This window comes from Oryzias latipes, chromosome 11 (assembly GCF_002234675.1).
Source record: "Oryzias latipes chromosome 11, ASM223467v1".
NCBI lineage: Eukaryota > Metazoa > Chordata > Actinopteri > Beloniformes > Adrianichthyidae > Oryzias > Oryzias latipes.
Window position 1 is genome coordinate 19,663,066 of NC_019869.2, and position 19,007 is coordinate 19,682,072.

Here is a 19,007-nt window from a genome sequence, read left to right on the forward strand (position 1 = left end):
TCTCTTGGGCATTTTCTTCCTGGGCAGGGGTGACCAGTCCCTGCCTCACTCTCTCCTGAACCAATCATGGGCTGGGTGGGTGGCAGCCTGGAGAGTGGGGCGGGTCTCCCTGGGGCCCTGGCTTGTGCCTGGAATCGGGGTGGGGGGATGCTCAGAACTCCTGGGTGATGGTGGGCTGCTCATCTGGGGCTGGGGGTGCTGTCCTGGGGTGGGCCCCCACGTTGGGCCCTCCTAGGCTGCTCACCTAGTTGGGCTGGAGCTTTAACTCTCTGCCCCCCTATGCCTCACGGCTTTCTGGTTTTGGGGCCCCATTGGCAGTCCCGCTTGCCCTGGTGGCGGATGTGATTGCCCGGAGGGCAGTTGTTTTCTATCTTCTACCGTGTGGGTGTTGGGGAGTTCCTGGCTGCTGCTATGGTGGGGGTCTTGACTGGGCACTTACCCTCCTTCCTTTTACATTCCATCATCCACCTTAGAAGAACAGAAACACTCGAGCACAGGTGCTCTGTCACCTTTGCACAAATAGTTTGCGTGACTGAGTGAAATGTTTCACGTGTTGGTCTGAAAACATAAGTATGCGTGTGTGAACACTAGTTGTATTATGTCCATGTTGACATATTTGTATATGAACATTTTTGGAGCCAACAGATAAGTTTATAACATTTGAGTGTGTACAGGCCCCACCACTTTCATATTTGTATTACATCTGACCCTAACCATAATGATTATAGACATCCAACTTATTTTAGGCTGGTACGTGCCACCCCCGCCTCTATATTCACCCTTCTACCCCCATCCCTGTTGCACAGGACAAGTTAAAAAGAAAAGTCAATCTCCATACTAACTAAACCGGATTCCGGATTACATCAGATTGTGATCGAGTTCTTAGTTTATGAGAATTCACCTTTAGTGAAATAACTAACATCTGTTACAAAATGCATTCAAAAACTGTTTTAAAGCAAAAACATTTACAGGAACTCTCGATACGGGAGTGTTCCCGCCATTGTTTTGTCCAAGTCACATGATCGGAGGGGATTTGATTTAGTGTACCCATTCACTAGCAGGTTTTTGGTTTGTGGACAGGTCCTGGTATCTCTTGTTGACTGCTTTATTGATTTGGTTTATCTGGATGATTTTTGGAAACCCTAGAAAATAAACAAAAAGACTTTGTAGAGCGAGGAAGTAGGTATTTATTTTTGTCAGTTACAAACAATGGACTTGCTTCAGCATCTCTGGTGACCGCTACAACTTGGTCTACCAAATAAATACATCAAGAAATCCACAAAACACAATAATCTGGATAACAAGGCACCACAAGGGAACCCCCACAGATACATATATAAAAAAAAAACAAGAACAGATAAATAAATAAAATCAAAATGATTTTTGCAAAAACACACCGAACAAGTCACAGGGAGCACGGCTAAACTAGCCAAGGGCGAAACGGCGAGCAGACAGGCAGAAACCTGGCTTTGTTAAACCGTTTTGTGATGAAGAGGAACTCTAACTAACAACACGGGTCTGTCCTATTGTGGTGCAAAACTAACACCTAGATTTGAGGGTTTTGCACATCTTTGGTGACATGTAAACAAAGACAATTCCCCTGCAGAGGAATGAGTGGCTCAGAGGATGAACATTCTGCTATGGAGTGGGAAAAGACATGAGTCACTATGCAGAATCTCTGTAATAAAACTGAGCGATTACAAAAAGATCCTGAATTCACTGCAAAGAAAATCTCCTTCCAGATCCAAACAGATTTGTGACAAATCAGGACAATATCTATCTTGATACATCCTTCATATTGGACTTTACAGAATTGCTGATGAATCCATAAGATGTTAATTCTTTCACTGCCACACGATGAACAAAACAAAAGATTGGATTGTGTGCAGCTTAAACAAACGTTTATCAGATGATAGATTCTTCAAACTTCCAGCACAAACTCTCCTTCATCAAAGCGTCTCTGGATGAAGCCTGCAGAGAAGAATTACAGAGCTAGAACCTTGACATGGTGTCACAGCAGAAATCCCTCAAGTCTTCTCGTTACCTGAAATGCTGAAGCTTCCAGCTATGCAGGTAGCCATGTAGGTCACATGACCCATACGGAGGCCTTTCAGAAAGGACCTGGAAGTCCAACAGAAACACAGATGTTAGCGCTGGAGCCTGAGCTGCAGTTCTGACATGTCGGAGGTTTACCTATAACCCAGCTGTGCAGAACCACAACAGGGCCTCAAACCACCTCCATTACTATAGCAGACCAACAGGAGAGGGCGGAGCCACTGCAGGCCTAGCCTCGCTGGATGATCTGCACGTTGTGACACAAAATCATGCATCGCAATGAGTTCATTACCATTTGAAGTGCCTAGATGTTCATCTTCTGGCAGCAATCGTCAGCCTGAAATTTTAAAAAGGCGTTAGCCACAGAGAGAAGAGTGGGACAGAAAATGCCTTAAAGTGATGAGTTCATGTCATTTTTACAACAAAAACATAAAGCATGAAAGATTAGGAGAGACCAGGTGTCCCAGAACAGCTGGTCCCAATGGTATCAGCTTAGTCACAACATTCAAATCAGATAACGTCAACAATTTCTGAGTTATGTTTGGTATTAGAAACCCATTTGAATTTTTTATTTTTGGAAACTTGAGACGCTAAACCGACCAGCTAAAGTCAAAGCAACAGGGCCAGAGGTCAATCAGGAGGCCTGAACCGACTCCAGTCTCGATCAAGATCCTGAAAGATCTTTAGCCCCAAGATGCTTGTTTGAGAAGAACAAATGATATGAGAAAAGTAGGAAACAATTATAGAATCGATATGTATTTTACTTCTTCACACAGAAAATTAACGTTTGGTAGAACAGAATGCTATTAAATTGAACATTTGTGACTCAAGAATGGGTTTAAAAATAAAAGGAAATAACGAACAGAGTCGTTTTAGGGTTTTTTTAACAACAGAGTCGTTTGTCGGGGGTTCACCTAAAACCCGGCCGCGAGGAGCAACAGCAGGGCCTCAAACTCCCCCCCAGTCTCTATAGCAGATCGTCAGGAGAGCGCGCGGCCACGGCAGACCGAGCCTCGCTGGAAGATCTGCGCGCCAGGGATTTCAAGCGTCCGCACGCGGAACAATTTTACCTTTGCGTTCAAACTTGCCTGTCGATGAAACTGCTACCCTTCCTCCTGCGGTATGTTCTCCACCCCATGTGACCCGAAGTCTTCCATAGTATACTACTGCTGATGGCCTAACAATTTTATCGCCTTAACATCTTCGGAAAACACCAATAACAAAACAAAACTACCACATTCAGTTTGTTCTACCAGAATAATGCATCAAAACCCACAAATATTTCATATTTACAGACTGATGGACACGGATTTAACGCAGACAACATGTAGTCGGCTTCCCGGGCTTAAGCTTCAACTCGACTAAACGGATATGACGTAATTTACATGACATCTGTTATTATGTAGATCACTATTTTGTTGTACCGCCACCTAGCGAGCTGGAGGACGTGCTTCTTTCTTTCATGTACAGACTTTATAGACTTTATTTGGTTTTATATCGACCGAAACTGTATGAATTGAGCTTGATTTGCATTTCCTGTCACCAGTAACACAAAGGAGAAGATATCTGATGGGGTTTAGATTTTTCTTTCCAGTCCTCGGATGTCAGAAGGGACACGTTTGTTACAAAATTGAGTTTTGAATTTTAGTTTGAAGGGTAAAAAATGTCTTAAACACTTTCCCCACTATAGAAAAAGAAATTTCAATCCTAAAGACTTTTTTGCCGGAAAATCGTTCCTTCTATCTACCAGCAGGGGGCAGTCAAACATTAAACATTTGCCACTGCAATAACCTGTCATTACAGAACTAAGTTTTCTCATTTTCTTTTGGGTTAAATCTTATTCCTGGAGTCAACTGAAACAAAAAGCTTTAGAGAAAGCAGGAACACAAATTGAGATTCCCCACTCCGCTCCAAATCAACAACTTCTGTGTGGAATAACTGACTTTTTGTGCAATAACTGACTTTTAATCTACCTCCACACACAATATTTATTACGCTGCACTGTATTGCACTCCACTTTATTCTATTTTTTCCTACTTGTGTTTAATTGTTTATTGTGCATATTTTGATTAGATTTACAATATTTTTTGCCACTCCAAGGCTGCCACAATTTCATTTTATTATTATGAACAATGACAATAAAGGATTCTGAGATCATGTCAAGAGTTTTTCTTCAAGTAAACACCGTTTTTTTTGTTCTGTGCTTCAGAGACTGAACAAATAGTTTGTTTTATGTTTTTCAATATGTTTGATAACTATTTCTAATGTTTAGCTTTTATTTTATTTCAGTGGTTTTCAAGAAGTCACTTCATTTGAATGTAGATTCACATCTGATAAAGCTGGTTGCTTCTTTCTGCTTTAACAAGGATTCAACAGCATAAAGTAGTAAACTGTGGTGTTATAAGAGGCTTTTATTTTGTGAGTTTTGAGAACTTCCTCACAATGATGTTGGAGGTCGTTAGTAGCTCGAAAGCCGTATGTGACGCGTCAAGCAGATCAGATTCTGTGCATAATTTTGTCAGAGACTCTCTGTGTTTGGCTTCATATCTGCGGGCAGAGTCGCACTCAAATGTTTCTCCAAAATCAGTTCCACTTTCTTATCAGGTTCAAATCTGAATAAAGGCTTCTTACAAAGTTTGGGCCACAATTTGGTTCCAAGTTCCACCAGTTCAACTGTGGATGATGCTCTGGCCTCCGCTGCAGCATCTTCGGAAAACACCAATAACAAAACAAAACTACCACATTCAGTTTGTTCTACCAGAATAATGCATCAAAACCCACAAATATTTCATATTTACAGACTGATGGACACGGATTTAACGCAGACAACATGTAGTCGGCTTCCCGGGCTTAAGCTTCAACTCGACTAAACGGATATGACGTAATTTACATGACATCTGTTATTATGTAGATCACTATTTTGTTGTACCGCCACCTAGCGAGCTGGAGGACGTGCTTCTTTCTTTCTTTCATGTACAGACTTTAGACTTTATTTGGTTTTATATCGACCGAAACTGTATGAATTTAGCTTGATTTGCATTTCCTGTCTCCACTAACAGAAAATAGAAGATATCTGATGGGGTTTAGATTATTCTTTCCAGTCTTCGGATGTCAGAAGGGACACGTTTGTTACAAAATGGAGTTTTGAATTTTAGTTTGAAGGGTAAAAAATGTCTTAAACACTTTCCCCACTATAGAAAAAGAAATTTCAATCCTAAAGACTTTTTTGCCGGAAAATCGTTCCTTCTATCTACCAGCAGGGGGCAGTCAAACATTAAACATTTGCCACTGCAATAACCTGTCATTACAGAACTAAGTTTTCTCATTTTCTTTTGGGTTAAATCTTATTCCTGGAGTCAACTGAAACAAAAAGCTTTAGAGAAAGCAGGAACACAAATTGAGATTCCCCACTCCGCTCCAAATCAACAACTTCTGTGTGGAATAACTGACTTTTTGTGCAATAACTGACTTTTAATCTACCTCCACACACAATTGCACTCCACTTTATTCTATTTTTTCCTACTTGTGTTTAATTGTTTATTGTGCATATTTTGATTAGATTTACAATATTTTTTGCCACTCCAAGGCTGCCACAATTTCATTTTATTATTATGAACAATGACAATAAAGGATTCTGAGATCATGTCAAGAGTTTTTCTTCAAGTAAACACCGTTTTTTTTGTTCTGTGCTTCAGAGACTGAACAAATAGTTTGTTTTATGTTTTTCAATATGTGGATAACTATTTCTAATGTTTAGCTTTTATTTTATTTCAGTGGTTTTCAAGAAGTCACTTCATTTGAATGTAGATTCACATCTGATAAAGCTGGTTGCTTCTTTCTGCTTTAACAAGGATTCAACAGCATAAAGTAGTAAACTGTGGTGTTATAAGAGGCTTTTATTTTGTGAGTTTTGAGAACTTCCTCACAATGATGTTGGAGGTCGTTAGTAGCTCGAAAGCCGTATGTGACGCGTCAAGCAGATCAGATTCTGTGCATAATTTTGTCAGAGACTCTCTGTGTTTGGCTTCATATCTGCGGGCAGAGTCGCACTCAAATGTTTCTCCAAAATCAGTTCCACTTTCTTATCAGGTTCAAATCTGAATAAAGGCTTCTTACAAAGTTTGGGCCACAATTTGGTTCCAAGTTCCACCAGTTCAACTGTGGATGATGCTCTGGCCTCCGCTGCAGCATGAGTGCAAAAACAGAAATAAGTAAGAAATAAGCTTCTTTAAAGAAGCGAAAAATCTGCCAGTGAGGTTCTTGATGAGATCATTTTACTTGCAAGGCAGAAAAAACTTTCTTAAGATTCAGTATTTGCAGTGTAGACGCAACCACACCATCAGGGTGAATGGTATGGGTGAGCTTGACGACCTGATCCGACCAAGTCGGACCAAAACCAAGCCAGAATCTGACCAAACTGTATCTAAACTTGGCCAGAGTCTGACTAAACTGGACCTAAAACGAGCCAGAATCTGAACAAACTGGGCCCAAACCAAGCCTGGGTTTTCTTCATTCTCAGAACAGAACCTCTGATCTCTACTTGTGCTCCTCTCATTTCTTCAGATATTTTGGTAAATGTCAGGGGTCAAAGGGGAAAACACAGAAAAGATTCAAGCGAAGAAACATAGAAAGTCTGGCATTGCAGAATTATACAAAGTCGTGCCAATTTAACTACAAATGCAGACCATAGAAAGTTAGGACTCTTCTTTTTTTGAGAGAAATTGGGGGAAAAAAAGTTCTTTAGAGGAACTGCTGCCTTCATGAAGCTTTAGGCTTTATGAAGCTTCATAAAGCCTGATGTCACGTATACGCGCTGAATGGGCGTTCTTGTAGTGCAGATATCATAAATCTTGCTCCAGGCTTTTTCTTTCACAGTTCTGTATTTGAGCTGTTGAGCCATTTCAATACTAGTTTAACTTTCAACGCATGTTCAAATGTTTAAAATATGAAAGTTTTCAACATGGAAGCCTGAAATGTGCATATTCGCGCGTTCACGTAGACTTTTCTTTTTACCGTGTGAACGTAGCTAGACGTTTCATCAAGATTCAGTCTGCATGTTGATTTGTTGTGATGATGAACATAAGCTGTGATTGGTGCAACTCAGCTGCACCCCCTCTTGAGATATCTGTGGCTGTATTTTAGGTCATGTTGTGGTTTTGTAATTCAGGTTCCGGGGTTTAGTTTCATCGTGTTAAAATTCACACAACAGTTCCTGCATGCAGTGGGCGTGGCCCCATGCAACTCTGCACCCCGTAACTCTCTCTGACTGTCCACACTGGGGGGGGGGGGTTGGTGCAATGTCTCTCATCCAGTTCTGCCTTTCAATACCAGACTCAACGCAATGAATGACACGAAACAAAATAAAAAATGAATGTAAGAAATCAATGACAATAGTCTGAAAGACAAGTAGTAATTACAGGTTTATGTAAACAATAACTCCATTTAAAAAAATAACTTGCACCCCCTGAAATAAATTCTACACATAAACCAACTAAAGTTCGGGACCACCGGCGACTTCGTCCTGCACTGACATTCGGCTTCTCTAAATTCACCAGATTGATCCTGATCTCTGCTCTGGTCAGCGGTCAGCTGACTGACCCAGGTTCTCCATTTCTGAAGCTCCTGCTCAATAAAGGGAGGCTTTGCTGGGAGTTATGTAAGCTACTCTGGCTGGGGGTTTGGGGGGCGGGGGTTGGCATGTGAGCCAGCTTTAAGTAACTCAGCTGACCGTACGTTCCTGAGCGATGAGGAGGATGAAGGGTGGCGGCTGTGATTCTGCTCGATCACATGAGGATGCTGCCGCCATCCCCCCCCCCCAAAACCCCCCAACACCAGCGGCCTTCATAGTCTGCAGTCTGAGCAGACTTTTGGCTCAAAGCTCCCATAATCCTGTTCACCTGATCCTCTAAAATGAGGTGAATTCTGGGAGGAGTGACTGGCTGTGGCGGCGTGTTTTCAGTGAAAGTGTCACGTGTGACGGATGATCCTCATGGACGCCGGCAGCTGATGTTCTCGTGACTTTCATCGAGTCACTTCATGGACTTCCAGATGTTTTTCACGCCGTCTTCCAGTTCAGTCATCCCCATCATCCACACGTTAATGTTCTTGTCATCGTCTTGGTCTGTTTTTTGACCAGTTTCCTTTTAAAAATGTGAAATATTTGAATGATAGACTCTCTGCCTTTCTGGGCGTTTTGTAGTACTTTTCAATTTGCTGCAACAATTTACTTCAGATTAAAGTTGTCTTTGGTGTTTTTGACATGTTCTTTGTAGCATTTTTCTGATGATGGAGGACTAACTTACAGAAATTAAGCTCAAACTGCATTTCTGAGTATTTCTTTCTATTTCTTTTCTTTGTATTTGTGACACACAAAATATGCTGGGCGCGTCACAAGCTCCCTGCTCCACACCATTCTGATGCATCCACTTGCAGACAAATAGATCTATGTGCAGGTTGCATCTGGCTCACAGTGGATGGCTCCAATATTGCCCGCCATTTTTCTTGGACCGGTAATGTTAGGTTGGGGCTGTGAGGGGCTGTAAGCTAGCGGGAAAGTGTGTAAACACAGAACTCTCAGTTATAGCTGATGGGAAGTCGGGGGTTGCTCCTTACCAGGATTCTCGCCCACAACTCAGAGGTGAATTTCACATTAACTTCTGCTCTCCAAAAACTATGTCCTAGGAATTGACACATGTTTTTTGATTTTGACTAAAATCTGCCAATACATTGTTAAAAGACCCCTGTGGGAATGCTTTGAAAATTGATCAAAAGATGAGTAGCGGTAGAGCGTTAGTGGGTCTTTAAAGCAAAAAAAGTGCACGATTGTGTTCCATAATGTCTGCTGTTGGCCTGAGAGCTTTTTTCTGTCTCATCTACAACATCCGAGGAGGAGCAGAACGAAATCTCCTTCTCAGATGACAACTAAAGGAAATTTGTTTTTTCTCCCCGATCTTCCTGAGAAATGTTAAACCTTTCAACATTTCCTCCTCTCATTCTCTTCCTCTCCCTGTTTCTTCAGGTTTCAAACATGGTTTCCTTTTTGTTTTGTAAATGACTTTGACTAAGCTTGTTTCATTTTGAAATATATTTCAATCATCTCTAAAATGATCCATTCAAGTGTTTCTGGTAAAGATTCTCTACTAAAATGCCTTTCAGGGGTGAACTGGGTAGGGGTGGATAAACAAACCCCCCCCTCCACCTTTTTACAACCATGTGTGGAACAAGTCCATAAGAGGAAAAAGCGATCGGATTGGTCATTGATTTTCCTGTGGAACACTCGTTTTCATTCTCACCGCTCCGGCATGCAGGTACGAGGACGGCATGTTCTGTACCAGACCTCCCGCCTGGGTTCTGACCTGCTGGTGGGGATGCTGAAACCCCGCCCCTTCCTCCTGTCAGCTCACATCTGCATCGCAATTACTGTCTGGTGAACTGGATCGATCCCGAAAACCAGTGAGCATCCAGATGTTTCCCACACATTTCTGACGTAAACAAACGGAGCAAAAACATGTTTATTCATGCTTTTATTTTGAAAAATTGGTTTTATTTTTTAGGAGACAAATTATGCATAAAGTTTTGGAAAAAAATTGATCCATGGAGAAGATTAGAGGGAAAGATGTTTCTTTTTTTTGAATGGGTGCATCCCTCAAACTATTTTCAGAAAACAAGTCAAACATGCAGGTGGGGGGGGGGGGGGGTAATGGCGTGGGGCTAAAGTTCATCTATTATTTCATATAGGAACCTTTGGGTCTGCAGCAAAACAAAGAGTTTTGGGGGACATTGCTCTTTTTTATTGAATCATCCTGCTAAATCATTAAGAACCTGCTGGTTCCGGGATCCTCAGTAATAAACATCTGGATCTTCCTGAGTGTTTTTCCACAAACCTTTCCAGGTTGTTGAATCATAAAAGTGTGTCCTGCATGTGGAGGAGAAGCCCACCGTGACCCGTAAACTCTGGAAAATAACCGGGCAGAGGCGACCGCTGTGTATATTGTCCGTTTGACCGTGAAAAGGACACAGGAATGTGAGCAATCTCTGTCTGTGGATTATAAACTCTTATCTGCAGGGATGTTGCTTCATTCAGGGAAACCACGTCTGTGTGCAGCACGCTCTGTTTTCAGGAACAACACATCCCCGATCCGTTCCCTCGTTTGTCTGCTCGGCTGGTGATCTGACTCAAACAGACCTGCTTGGAGGCCTCCTGCTGAGACCAGATCCTGCATCCTGACTGGAACAGGAGGGATGTGCAGAATCTGGCAACCGCAGAGTCATGCAGCCGGGTCATGTAATGAAACTGTGAGGGGACAGATCAGGAGGACAAAACTCATTAAGGGGAAAGTGAAGAGGAGGAGAGCTGAAGAGCTGAGTCAGAGTAACAGAGAGAACATCCTGCGAGCAGCACTGGGCAGCTTTAAGAAACTGACTCACCATACCAGGAGAAAATCCTGTGCTGGAAAACTTCTTGGTGACGAGCAGCTCGGACGTAAACGCTGCCGGACTTTGATGACCACCACTCTGACAAAGAAAAAAAGTTCTGGATCAAAGCAGAACAAAATTTTCCACTGACATGAACTTCAATAAAGGTCCAAACTGAGCAGAACTTTGAACTTTAACCTGCTCATGTTTTTTAAACCAACAAGCTATTTACCAAACACTGAAGAATGTCATGGAATAATCAACAGAAACAAAAGCAACCTTTAAAAAAAAAGCTTCCTCTGACTTTGGGACATTTGCTATGACCCCACTGCAACGGATGGAGGGATTGAGATGATCCTAAGTGATCAAAATGCTCATTTAAATCCACTTTTCAGCTGTTTAAATTTTCAGCAGAAATTAGTTTTAAATGAGGAACTGTGCAGCTTCTGGTTTCCTCATGTTCTCCTCTGTCAAAATCCAGTTAGATAACTTCGAAAACTCCAGATTACAACCACAGTTGTATGAAAAGCACTACTAAAAACAGTTTTAAAGTCTCACTCCAATCTTCCTTTGATCTATTTCAAAGCGTTTCCTGTGGTCTTTTAATCATAAATATGCTGTTTTTAACCAAAATCAAAAAACCTGTGTCGTTCTTTTGGACATAGTTTTTGCAGGCCGGCAGGAGTTCATTAGAAAGTCACCGCTAAAATGTGGTTCGAATCAATTGTGGGGGTCGCTGAGCAACGTCGCCCCCTTTCCCCTCACCGTTATTGGGAGCTCTCTGTTTACACACTCTCCTGCTAGCAAAATAATAGTTAGAGCTATCCAGACGTACAGTTTTGAGCGAGATGGCAGCTCAGACGAGGAAAAAGAAGACGTACACGGACGTACATCTATCTGTCTGCAAGTGGATGCATCACAGAGCAGAGCAGGGAGCTACGTCACACATATGATCTTTTTCCAACTGCGCTTTTCGTCTGCTCCTGATTGACATTAATTTGAATAGAGAAATAATCAGGAAAAAATAATTTGAGTTGAATTTTCTTTAAATATGCCCTCCATTGGCAGAAAAATGCCACAAAAACATTGTAAAAACACCAAAAATACCATTTTTGTCACTCCGAGTCTTCAAATGACCATTTGTGCCATAAAACAACAACTTCCACCAAAGGAAAACCTCTCTGCAGCATTAAAGAAGAGTCTATGGATGTTTTTACACATTTTACAGTGGCATTATTCGCCTGTGTGCATCAGGCATGTTGCAGCAGAAAAGATCTGCAGCAGAATATGTGATTTTACACCAAGCTGATGGAGCATGACTGGAAGTCTTTGAGGGAAAGCTAAAGGATAAAAATCCAGAAATGCAAACTCTGCTGAACCAATCAGATGTCAGGACAACTTTTGAATTGGTTGTGTTTGTGAGTCATGGCTGGAATGCTGCCCATTGTTTCCCAAATGCAAACTCGTAGTGATGTGAGTTCTGCAGCACTCTGAGAACTTTCTAATATATGCAAGCAGTGTGTCTGTTCTCTGGTACCAGGTATTTATTTCTTAAAGGCTCTTCTTTGTCATTTGAACTTCGCCACCAGCCTCATCAGGAGGACGTTGACGGACGTAACCTTTGTAGAAATTGCTCTGCTTTTCTCTGGACTCAATATGTCACTCCTCTAACGGGTTCAAAGGGTTTCTCAGTTCCTTTACTCTTCTGCTCACAGGTACTTTTGACTTCCAATAGACAAACCAGCGGGCCAGCTGAGAGCTGGGGAGGTCGTCACCATGGAAACCTGCTCTCAGGACCTCACAAGCTCAAGAGTAGATAATGTGACTGGAGCTCAGAAAAGGGGGACGCTGCAGCACCTCTTCAGAGGAAGACTCCACTTCGGATCAGGAAAACCTGGGTTGCTGGGATTTTCCACCTCGCCAGGAGCGACTGACCTCCCTCAGTCGCTGTGAGAGCCTCCTCCTCTGGCAGGTTTCCACATGATCAGAGTGCTCACTGGGGAAAAAAGAGGGCGTGGCCACAGGAATCCGTCTACACAAATCCCAGGAACTCGTGCTGGTGTGAGCAGATCCTCCTCAGAAAACAAACTGTGTTCAACTTTGACAACGTCATCTTAATCTTTTGTAAATATTTAATCTTTTATTAAACTATTTTGAAATGTACAAACTAGATTCATGTCATTTTGTTCCTGATTGCGTCTCAATGTTTTCCAGGACAGTTTGGCTCAGGTCAGATTGGCTCGGTTTAGATTGGAAAGCCTACAGACTAAATTTAGACTCAGTTTTTTCTATTCATGTCCAAAAACACGGCATTGTCTTAATCCGCTTCACTGGTGGTGCTTTGTTTGTGCCGCAAAATAATCTTTGTTTAAGAAAACATTTCTTAGTAACTAGAATTTTTATCTTAAAATAAGAATTTTTGGTAAAAACCTTTTTTCTTTCCCCAATGGCAGATTTATTTTTTGCTTTTTTGAAGAAAATCTCAGAAGGGGGTAAGACTTTCTTATTTATTTCCAAAATGGGCCTGTTTTTGCAGTGTGGTGGGTAAAGGAGAGAAAAAAACACAATAATTTTGGGAACTCTTCATTAGAAAGGTAATTTAAGAAAATAAAAATAATCCGAAATAGTTTTTCATTATAAGGAATAAGCCTACTAAGAAGTATAAAGAGAACTTTTGGCCAAATTAGTAGTGTAAAGTCTCCCAGATTTCATCACCTAACTACACGTTTCTGGATTCTATTTTGTGAAATCGTGGAAAATTGGGTGCAGGAATGTTTTCACTCCGACTGCGTGAGAACAAAAGTTTGTATCTTTGTTTTGGGGTCATGGGCCAAAACCAGCAGAGAGATCCGACACAGAAAGCAAAACAAGGAGTCATCTTGGGGTGACCTTTGAGCCTCTTGGTTGGCGGGGAGTCGGCTAAGCTGAAAACAGCAGATGTCCGCTGCAGCAGCTAAAATTAGCCTGAAACACTTGAGCCAGAGCCAAGGACAGAGACCAGATCTCTGGGAGGTGAAGTCCTTATGGAACCACACAGCTCCGATGAGTCCGCAGAAACCAGAGGTTAGTGGACCATCATGCAGTTCTAGGTGCATCCTGAGCTGCTGCAAACAGGGAGCTCTGCTGGGAAGTGTTCCTTGCAGCAGCATCAGTACAACCAGTACAGAAATACAGTTTTAATCTGCTGAACTCTGCACCATCTGGCTTCTTTTTCCATGGATTCCAGCTGTTGGCGGGAAGGAGTGACGCTAAACCGCAGATTAACGTGGATGGAAAACTCAATGGGGCTGCCATCAGTACAGAGACTGAAGGTCATGTCATTCATTAACTGTTATTAGCACGAAAACATGAATGAATGGAAAAGGAATTCTTAAAAAGACTCAGAAATATCAAATTTGGGGGTTTTAATGGGCTGTTTTGTGAGCGATCCATATGTTTTTGGAGGCAGGATGACACACTGGAACCCAGGAACAGCATGGAATAAATCCCTCCCACCCCCCTCTCCGTCCATTCACCTTCACGTTCATTCATAAAGTCAGATTAAGCATTTGTAAATTCCGGGTGCACGTACCAAAAGGGCTGTCATTTATCCACTCCTGCATGTGAGATAAAGGCTTCCCGCTTGGGTGGGGTGGTGATGGGGTGATCATGTGAATGACATTTTTTTGTTATCAGATTATTGCACTGGACACTTCTCTGAAACACTGTTAATCCACGGTTTAATCCGAGTCACTCGGAGCATAAGCCGCTAAATTCCTGCCTAAGAAAAGTAGACGTTAAAATAGAAGCACATCCATGAGGCTGGTTTCTTTTTCTGCTCCCATTGACCTTTTCATTGACAACCCTATCTTAATTTGAGCGCTACGACAGTCTCCTTATTTCTAGACAATAATCATCTTGAAAACATGGCAAAAAGTGGCCTTTTAATTATCATTATGCCGTCTTTAGCCAAATCAAAATAGAAATATTCAAAAATGCAATTTTAAGCTTAATTGTCTTTATACATATGTCCTCCGTTATCAGAAAACGGCCACAAGAAAATGTTAAAAACACCAAAAACTCAATTTTTATCAAAGTGGGTCTGTTTTTAAGATGTTTTTAAGATCAAATAACTCAACAAGATTTTTAAAATTCATTGTCTTGTTGCCACATCTTACTGAAAAGTTACCAGTAAATTAGTTTTGTCTTATATCAAGTATAATAACATATTTAAATAAAAAACAAATAAAAAAATACAGGGTGATATTTTGTGTTTTAGCAGCTTTGTCTTATTTTAAGCAGCAAACATTAAAAAAACTTTCTTTTCAAAGCAAAATCTTACGTTTCTCAAAAAAAAGAATCAAAAATGACACATCCACCACAAGAATATGGATATCGACAGAGGAAATAGAGCCCTTACAAAGTAAAACAGGAAGTAACATCAAAATTACTTCTACAGTGTTGTAACCACATTGAGTCTTTATTATTTTCTTGTTTTTGACATGAAAATTAGCATATCAGTAAAAGCGTGTTAATACAAAAGTCTGCTGAACCAATCAGATGTCAGGACAACTTTTGAATTGGTTGTATTTGTGAGTGAGTCATGGCTGGAATGCTGCCCATTGTTTCCCAAAACGTCTCAATTGGGTTTTTTTTAAGCCCTGAGAGTGTTTCTATGGCAAAAAGAAAATGTACACAAACTTTTGCGTGCACACATTTCTGGTTTCTGCAACTTTATTTACACATGAGGATCTTTACAAACAGACTGATTTTGAATGAGGAAGATTTTCAGATTCGTCTTCTGAAGGCAATCCATGGTTTTGTCAGATGTTTTGCTGTTCCTTTGACCTGCAGAGGGACCATGATCCACATGAAAGATGCTGCATTTGGTTTAAAAACACAACAGTAAAGGGCTATAGAAGGTCTTCTTCAAAGGTCTAAACCTGGAACTGAGCAACAAGCCGCCTTTCATTCAGAGGTCGCCCTTCAGATCTTTACATAAGAGAAAGTAAAGGTGACTCTTTGGATCCACAGACGCCTCATTCTTTTGCTCGCTCAGCTTATTCTCAAGTGTCTTCAGAGAAGGTCCTAAGAACAAAGGCTTCACTGTTTAGACAGACCCCTTTCCAGTTATTAGTCCGAGTCCAGTCATGTGGCTGGTAGCACAAACATTTCATGAGAAGAACATGATTAAAGGCAGGGGGAAGGTGAGAACGAAAAAGCTCCTGTGCTTCCACCACCCCCCCTCACATGACGGTGCAGCTCCAGTCCCGGCGTCGACTCGCTTCCCAAGACTCTGATCCGCGCTCCTGACTATCTGGGTGAGAGGTGGATTTGAGTCCCGTGAGGGCCGTGGTTTATCTAAGCCTGAATGAGTAAAAAAAAAAACGTTATTTTAAGTCTCTGGGGATGAAAGATTGATTGGAAAGCTAAGGTTTTTGCTGGGATCAGGGAGACCCTGCTGCTGGGACTTTGAGCCAAATATGACTAGAAGTTATCAAATAAGAAACTTTTCTTTTGATTCTATTGTTTTACGTAAAATTTCTGAATCATTTTTGGAAACTAAAGACAAAAAACTCCAAAGTAAAGTGGGAATTGAAGCTCCAACTTCTGCACTCATGTGAGGAGTTGAGTGTGAAACTGAGCTGCAGAAATTCACATGCAATACAGCAGTGGACCAGAAAGCGCTGCAGAGCTCCAGACAGGGACGGACGGCAGCTGCAGGCTTTGATCTGTGATGGGGTTTAATGAACTCGCTGTTTTGCGAAGCAGGGGGCAAACAAAGAGGCTGCTCACATCTGTCCGTCCCCTCTCCTGGCAGAGGGAGAAAAGCTGCTTTCATCCGGGAGGAAGGGGAGAAGACGCTGGGATAAAGTTTCTACATGGTTGAGGAGTTTCCAGGCTCGTGCTCAGTCAAGAGAAACCAGCTGGAGGCTGAGTTACTGGAAGAGAGGGTTTCTGAAACAGGCTTTTCATTTGGAGGCAGTTTCTCTGATCAGTCGGTTATTGATCTACACTGGTTGATCTAACCAATTTCTTAACCTGTGTCTACCTGCCGGGGTCATTGGGTCACCGGAGCCTGGCCCGGATACTGTTGGGTGAGTGTCGGGTACACCCTGAACAGGTTGGTAGTCTGTCACAGGGCCAAACACTCTCATGCACACCTAGAGGCAATTTAGAGACACCAACCTTTGAAGCATGTTTTTGGACTGTTGAAAGGAGAAAACCCACTTCTGCACCAGGAGAACATGCAAACTCCAAACAGAAAGGTCCCAGCCCTAATCCAAACCATTGCCTTCTCATTGTGAGGTGAAAACACTTAACACTGTACCCAAATTGGTCCCAACAAGTTGTTTGGAAGCTACTTTATAAGAAAAGGTCAATCTAGAGTAGTTTCTTCTGAAACTTTGGCTGGGCAAGCAACAGAAGTGCTGAGGAGATGAGCATAACTCAGTCAAATTCTGATCTAGAACTTGTAGAATAGTTTGAATACAGGTTTAAAAAGGAATAATTTCATTGATTTAAGTCAGGCATGTTCCATAGGCCAAATGCGGCCCGCATTCAAATTTCCACAGGCCTGCAGGCTCCTATAAGAAAATCAATTATCAGTAATTTCTGGCCTTCAAATATAAAATTCACAGTAATTTTGGTTAAAAAATCTATTTAGATATGTTTCTGTTTTAAGTGAAGAAATGAAAAGTATCCAACTGCAATAAAATGTGCATTTATGTCATTATTAGGGTTCAAAGATTTCTGGCCCCCAGAAGTTTGAACACAGCTGATTCAAGCTTTGTTTTTAAGAGTAAAAAACTCAGAGGACGCAGGAATTGTGAAGAGGTTTGAAAGATGTCTGGTGGGTAAATGTGCTGCAGTGACGAGCTGCAGGATCTTATTTATGAGTGATAGTTAGAGAACAACCTGAAAGTTCTTTAAATGAGTAAAAAGCCGGACTTACCTCCGGCTCCAACCAAATTAAATTAAGTCAGGTGCCAATTTTTTCCAATACGGACTCCACCAAGTCGGAGCCAGATGACGTCAGTAAGTTGTTGTTGGTCCGAGTCCGCTCAGTCAACTTTTCTATGTCAACCACTCGCGCCAATCAGGAGTGAGCTTGTTGGAAGTTCACGCCCCTACTACTTGAAAGCAGACTCATGAGAATCAAACATTTAGAAGATCGGACCACCTACTTTCATTAAGGCATCTGATTGGTCAGTTAACAACTTGAAAAACCTGCAGAAAAGAAAAAGTATTTGTAGAAATTCGAATTGAAATGAGGATTAGCAAGAACCCAAGAATTATCAAGAAATTATTTTCATAAACATAATAACTGAGTAATAGCTGTTTATTACTCTAAAGTCTATGGGGTTTTGGCTTTTTAGAGCTGATGGGTACTTCCTGTTTGGAACACAAGAGGGGGGAGTCACGTATAGTTAAAGGTTACTCTTTAAAACAGTCATACAATTTCTCCTGCCACTTTCAAACACTTTGTTTTTGTGGTCAAACTCTGCAGATGTGCATCATCCAGATGTTTAAGAACTAAAAGGCAATAAACTCTGCATCCTAAAGATGTAATGGCCGTTGGGGGAGGAGCTTTATTTAGTTAAAGCGTGGATGCAGATTAGCGGTTATGTCTGAACTCCTTCACTACACACTACATAAGGCACTAAATTTTTTCCCAATCGACAATTCCAAAATCCAGCGTCCGAAAATTTTTCCAGAAGTCTCTAAGAAAAACCAGTGTGCATCAGTTCTCACTAGATTGTCAATCATGGACCACAATGCACTGGAATGGTTTGTCATTTGAAAAAATTAGTTAGATTAAGTTTTTACAAATTGCTGAAGTTTTTATCATCACAACACAGTGGATTCATAAAAAGTCTTCGTAAAATGTTTATCTTTATTAGGTTTTTACATCAAGTAATCGGTGACATCATTTTTGCCAGATAAAAAAAAAGTAGTGACCATGGTGTCTTAAAATCCAGAGCAATTGATGTTTTTTAGTAGTTAGTGAGGGAATTGGGACACAGCCTGAGACTCAGGAAAGAAAGGACGTTAAGTTGCTGCTGAGATGCTCATGTGCAACCAGCAGAAAAAGAGCGGGTTGACTGGTTCCATGTTTGACTCTGACTTTGACTCTGGCTAATAATATCTCTGTGTGGGAACATTTTGTTCCACCTGACATTTAATTATTCATCTTTAGTGCCGGTTGAAACAGGGAGGGCTGCTGAGCTGCATGCACCCAGCAGGTGAAGGAGAAGCAGTGGGTTTCACTTCCTCCTGACATCGACCATCATTTCCTCCGTTTGTGCAGCTGGCTCTTCTGAGGCAGATGATCGTCAAACTGAGAATACTGAGCTGTTTTCAACAAAAAACCTGACCTTTGTGAATGAGTGGGGATCTGGAATGCCATGGCAGCATTGGCTTACCATCTGCATTCGTCGAGGCAAAAAAGAAACTGTGGAGCGGCTGACAGAAACGTTCTCTTCTCCATAATGCAGTGTCATGGAAGGGACACAGGAATCACACACACAGGCCGCTGGCCCTCATCCAGCCAGCAT

At 41.6% G+C, this 19,007-nt stretch overlaps 1 long non-coding RNA gene and 1 other non-coding gene across 2 annotated transcripts; both read right to left on the reverse strand.

The window, feature by feature from the left end:
• Positions 1 to 1,167: 1,167 nt before the first annotated feature.
• LOC101162141 lies at positions 1,168 to 3,441 on the reverse strand. Its single transcript, XR_177461.3, has 4 exons — positions 3,126 to 3,441; positions 2,348 to 2,392; positions 2,045 to 2,121; positions 1,168 to 1,971 (listed from the first exon to the last, which is right to left on the reverse strand). It is a non-coding gene; the product is annotated as an uncharacterized LOC101162141 (long non-coding RNA).
• Positions 2,177 to 2,308, reverse strand: LOC111948273. The gene has a single exon (XR_002874229.1). It is a non-coding gene; the product is annotated as a small nucleolar RNA SNORA9 (small nucleolar RNA).
• Positions 3,442 to 19,007: the final 15,566 nt, after the last annotated feature.